Here is a 6139-nt window from a genome sequence, read left to right as displayed (position 1 = left end):
GAATTCAAACTGCAATGCGGCGCTGTGTGCGGTTGGTGTTGGGGGACCAGTGGAAAAGAGCGGAGAATAAGGAGGATCTCTCTTTTTATTCCTATATTCCCTGATGTGAGCCTGTGCCTAACATTACTCATTCTTTTACATTGCGTATCCCGTAACTATTGCAGTGTCAAGAAAAAGGGAAACAATTCGCTTTAATTATTAGTGATGTCGGCTACATTTAGCTTTCGGTAACGCGGATGTAAATGTGCCCAAGCGAAATTGTTAGCGGAGCGAATATGTCCACACATTTGTGCAGGACTCTTCACCCTTAAATAAAACATGGCTATACCATATTAACACGATATATATTCATTTTAGTTCAAATGAAACTCTCACGCGTAGCCTTGATGATATTTAATATAGTGTTAAATTAAAAAGTTAAAAATAATTTCAAACAGTCTTCCCACTGTTGTTAAAGTGGAAAGTGTCCAACAGATCCACAACCAGGTCATTCGTATAAGCGAAGTAATCTGGGACAGAATAAGACGTAGGAAGGTCATTGTCAGCCAACCAACAGCCAAGGTGCTACAGCTTAAGGTGTGTCACTAACAGTAACAGTGAGCTGTGTGAGTAGCGTTCATGACTTATGATGCCATCATACGCAGTAAGACAGTTTATTTGTATGGAAGCAAATGCTGATTAAAATATGTATTTACAGTCTCATTTCACATGTGAATGTGCATTATTAAGACAACTCAAATTCAAGTGCAAAATATTTGTATTTGCATATGTGCATATTTTAATGTACAATGGCAGGAAAAGCAATGTCTTTTTGACATTTTCTTTGTTTTAATGATATTGATATTTAAAACGGAATATGAATCGCCCATTTGCCATTTCATTTTCCCATAGTCGCGCTCCAGCTCTGCCAAAATGAAAGGCATAGTATACCATTTCAGTCCATTATACTTTTTTGTCAAATTCTGTCAGTGTCTCCTCAGGCCACACTGGCTGTCCCTTCTGTGTGCAAACTAGAAAGAGGTTCAGGAGAAGTTACACAAGTTACACACTGTTCCGGCCAACCAGCAACAGGGGCGTTCATGCGCAAGACAGGAGAAAGTGGAGAGGCTACATGCTGAATTCCACACCTCATCACGGAGGAGAGATGACCGAGAAACAACCAAAGAGGAAAATAACTGAAGAGCAAAGTTTATAGATCAGGCAAGGGTGTTCAATGGTGGAGAGGTGAGGCATTTCAATGGTGGATAAACCTCCAAATGTTAACAAGACTGAAGTTGGCTTCCTATTCAAATTTTACCACACTACCACCACCACGTTCCACTGCTGGTATGATGTTCTTATGGTGGAATGCAGTCAGATGCAGGCAGAGGTACTCATATCTTCCAAAACGTTCCACCTTTGACTCATCAGTCCACAAAATATGCCAAAAGTCTTAGGGGTCATCTATATATTTTTATAATATGTTATTATATATTATATAATATATATTATAGCCTATATAATATATAAATATAATATATAATATTTTATATTTTTGGGGAAATGCAAGACGTACCTTTGTCTTCTTTTTGGTAAGCAGTGGTTTCCGCCTTACAGCTCTACCATGGGTGCAATTTTTGACCACAGTGTCTTTCTAATTGTTGAGTCGTGTACATCTTACATCGTGTACATCGTGTGATCTTACTTACCTGAGGCAAGTGATGCCTGCAGTTCTTAAGATGTTCATCTGGGTTATTCTATGACGTCTTGACTGAGTTGTCAATGCGCTCTTGGTAAAATATTGGTAGGCGGCCAATCCTGGGAAGGTTCACCACTATTACAAGTTTTCTCCATGTGTGGGTAATGGCTCTCACTGTGGTTTACTGGAGTTCCAGAGCCTTAGCAAGGCTTTGTAATCTTTCCAAACTGGTAGAGTTCAATGACTTTATTTCGCATCTATATTTGAATCTCTTTACAACGTGGCATCATGTGCTGCTTTTTGAAATGTTCTAGCCTGCTTCACATTGACAGACAGGTTCTATTTAAGTGATGTTGAAATTTAACAGGTCTGGCAGTAATCATGCAGAAAAGCTGCAGCTAGTGAAACTGAATCCAATAGTCAATTAAATTTGGTTAACTGGTAAATTTAGAAGCTAAGGGGGCAATTATGTTTTCACAGAATTTCCCTTCATCATTTAAAAATAACATTTGTGATTACCTGGCCTGTCTTTGTCTAATACTAAAAATGGTTTGATGATCTGAAACATTCAAGCGTGACAAATATGTAAAACTAGAAGAAGTTGGCCTCTCCATGGATCATTACCTTATCGTGGTGGAGGGGTTTGCATGCTTGAATGATCCTAGGAGCTATGTTGTCTGGAGTAAAGCTCCTGGTAGGGTCTCCCATGGCAAACTGGTCCTAGGTGACAGGCCAGACAAAGTGTGATCCATAATAACCCCTATGAAAACAAAAACAGGACTTGTGTACCCTGCCCGGAACAGGGTTACCGGGGCCCCACCCTGGAGCCAGGCCTGGGGGAGGGGCTCACCAGCGAGCGTCTGGTGGCTGGGCATTTACTCATGGTGCCCGGTCGGGCCCAACCCGAAGGAGTTACATGAGTCCCCCCTCCCATCGACCCACCACCAATGGGAGGGGCAGTAGTAGGGGTTCGGTGCTTTGTGGATCGGGCAGTGTCCGAAGGCGTGGGCCTTGGCGTTCTGATCCTCGGTTGCTGAAACTGGCTTTTGGAACTTGGAACGTTACCTCACTGGCGGGGAAGGAGCCTGAGTTGGTGCCCGAGGTTGAGAGATACCGGCTAGATATAGTCGGGCTCACCTCAACACACAGCTTGGGCTCTGGGTCCAATCTCCTTGAGAGGGGCTGGACTTTATTCTTTTCTGGAGTTGCCCATGGTGAGAGGCAGTGGGCAGGTGTGGGCTTTCTCATAGCCCCTCGACTCAGTGCCTGTATGTTGGGGTTTTCTCTGGTGGACAAGAGGGTAGCTTACCTACACCTTCGGGTTGGGGAACGGGTCTTGACTGCTGTCTGTGCTTATGCACCAGCAGTTCAGAGTACCCAGCCTTCCTTGGGAAGGGTGCTTGAAAGTGCTCCTCCTGGAGACTCTATTGTCCTACAGGGGGACTTCAACGCTCACATGGGCAATGACAGTGAGAGGAGGGGTGGAGGGGTGTGATTGGGAGGAATGGCCTCTCTGATCTGAACCTGAGTGGTGTTCAGTTTTTGGACTTCTGTGCAAACCACAGTTTGTCCATCACGAACACCATGTTTGAACACAAGGATGTCCATAAGTGCACATGGCACCAGGACACCCTAGGCCACAGTTCAATGATTGACTTTGTAGTCGTGTGATCGGACTTGCGGCCATGTGTTTTGGACACTCGGGTAAAGAGAGGAGCTGAGCTGTCAACTGATCACCACCTGGTGGTGAGTTAGATCAGGTGGTGGGGGAAGATGCCGGTCAGACCAGGCAAGCCCAAACGTATAGTGAGGGTTTGCTGGGAACGTCTGGCAGAAGAACCTGTCAGATTGATCTTCAACTCACACCTCCGTCAGAACTTTGACCAGATATTGGGAGAGGTGGGGGACATTGACTCAGAATGGGCCATGTTCCGTTCCTCCATTGTTGAAGTGGCTGACCGGGCATGGTTGGCCTGTGGGACACCAGAGGCAGCTGGCAGGTATTGACAGGCCAAGCGATCTGCGGCTTCAGTCATTGCCAAGGCAAAAACCAGTGTATGGGAGGAGTTTGGTGAGGCCTTGGAAAGTGACTTTAAGTCGGCTCCGAAAAGATTCTGGCAAGCCGTCAGGCGACTCAGAAGGGGAAAGCAGTGTGCCACTAGTACTGTATATAGTGGAGATGGTATGCTGCTGAATTCGACTGAAGACGTCATTGGGCGGTGGAAGGAATACTTTGAGGACCTTCTCAATCCCACCGACACGTTCTCCAGTGAGGAGGCTGAGTCTGGGGACATGGGAATAGGCTTGTCCATTACTGAGGCCGAAGTCGCTAAGGTAGTTAAGAAGCTCCTTGGTGGCAAGGCTCCAGGGGTGGATGAGATCCGCCCTGAGTTCCTCAAGGCTCTGGATGTTGTGGGGCTGTCTTGGCTGACACGCCTTTTCAACATTGCGTGGACATTGGGGGCGGTGCCACTATATTGGCAGACTGGGGTGGTGGTGCCTCTTTTTAAAAAAGGGGACCAGAGGGTGTGTTCCAACTACAGGGGAATCACACTACTCAGCCTCCCTGGTAAGGTCTATGCAGGGGTACTGGAGAAGAGAGTCCGGCTTATAGTCGAACCTCGGATCCAGGAGGAGCAGTGCGGGTTCCGCCCTGGTCGTGGAACACTGGACCAACTCTTCACCCTCTCCAGGATTCTGGAGGGTTCATGGGAGTTTGCCCAACCATTCCACATGTGCTTTGTGGATCTGGAGAAGGCATTCGACTGTGTTCCCCGGGGTATTCTGTGGGAGGTGCTTCGGGAGTACGGGTACATGGCTCTTTGCTACGAGCCATTCAGGCCCTGTACAAACAAAGCTGGAGTTTGGTTCGCATAGCCGGCAGTAAGTCAGACTCGTTCCCAGTGAGAGTTGGACTCAGGGCTGCCCTTTGTCACCGATTCTATTCATAATTTTTATGGATAGAATTTCTAGGCGCAGTCAGGGGATGGAGGGTGTTTGGTTTGGTGATCTCAGGGTCACATCGCTGCTGTTTGCAGATGATGTGGTCCTATTGGGCACATCAGCCGCAAACTTCAGCTTTCGCTTGATCGGTTTGCAGCCGAGTGTGAAGCGGCCGGGATGAGAATCAGTACCTCTAAATCCGAGACCATGGTTCTCAGGCGGAAAAGGGTGGAGAGCCCTCTCTGGGTCGGGGATAGGCTCTTGCCTCAAGTGGAGGAGTTCAAGTATCTCGGGGTCTTGTTCACAAGTGATGATACAAGGGAGCAGGAGATTGACAGGCGGATTGGTGCTGGGTCAGCAGTGATGCAGGCTCTTTACCGGTCTGTTGTGGTAAAGAAAGAGCTGAGCCATAAGGCAAGGCTCTCGATTTACCGGTCGATCTACGTTCCCAACCTCACCTATGGTCATGAGCTTTGGGTAATGACCGAAAGAATAAGATCGCAAATACAAGTGGGCGAAATGAGTTTCCTCCGCAGGGTGTCTGGACTCTCCCTTAGAGATAGGGTGAGAAGTTCGGTCATCCGGGAGGGACTCGGAGTAGAGCCGCTGCTTCTTCACTGTCATAAGTCATTCTGTAGTCTGTGTTCTTCTTTTTATCTGCCCTTATACTGTACATGAAAATAAACTGCCACGCTGGCAAAGCGTGTTGGTTTACAATCCGGTTCAAGAAAAGAAGCATAATGGGTTCCCTGTGAAATGTATTTACAACACTGTTTGTAATTGCATTTCCACTGTCAGTGAGCACTCCTGTCCATCAAACACAGTGGGTGGGATATCAGAAAATGTATCTGAACATTTCATCAAGCATGTTGGTTTCAGTGTTGCTCCAAAAGTTTTTTGTTTTGCTGTCTCGCTGCAACACTGTTTGCCTATTTCCGGTACCACAGCCCGTTTTCACACATGCGCACACTGAAAAATCTAAAAGAAATCAGAGTAAGAGTATACATACAAACACTGAGAAATCTGCTAACTGAGCTAAAATACAGCTTGTTTCATCAAATTTCTAGACCTTACTCTAATCTAAGAAAACAGCATATGTTGTTTACATGACCAGTTGAATAATCACATAACTGCAGAAATCTGATTATGATCAGATTATGAAGTGCATGGAAACACGCTTAATGAGAATTTTCGAAAAGATCCAGTTTGTTAACAAACACTGACTATGTATAACATTTTAAAGCAGGGTAGGCAATGTGCTGGGCAGTGTTTCCCTGACAGTTCTGTTAGCCCCCGGTCTCAATGTCATGAACACAGGCGCTAATGATAACCACAAGCTCTCCCAGTCAGTCAAGAATCACTTCCACACAAAACAACAGCTCATTAATAAAACAGCCAAACACTGACTATTTTTAATTGATCTGTTAAAGCAGGGGAAGAACTAAAACATGAAGGGCAGCATTCCTGTGACAGCCTTGCGAGCCACTGCTTGAAAATGGTCATGATGTCACCAACACT

Source organism: Pygocentrus nattereri, chromosome 15 (assembly GCF_015220715.1).
Source record: "Pygocentrus nattereri isolate fPygNat1 chromosome 15, fPygNat1.pri, whole genome shotgun sequence".
Taxonomy (NCBI): domain Eukaryota; kingdom Metazoa; phylum Chordata; class Actinopteri; order Characiformes; family Serrasalmidae; genus Pygocentrus; species Pygocentrus nattereri.
This window is presented reverse-complemented; position numbering follows the sequence as displayed.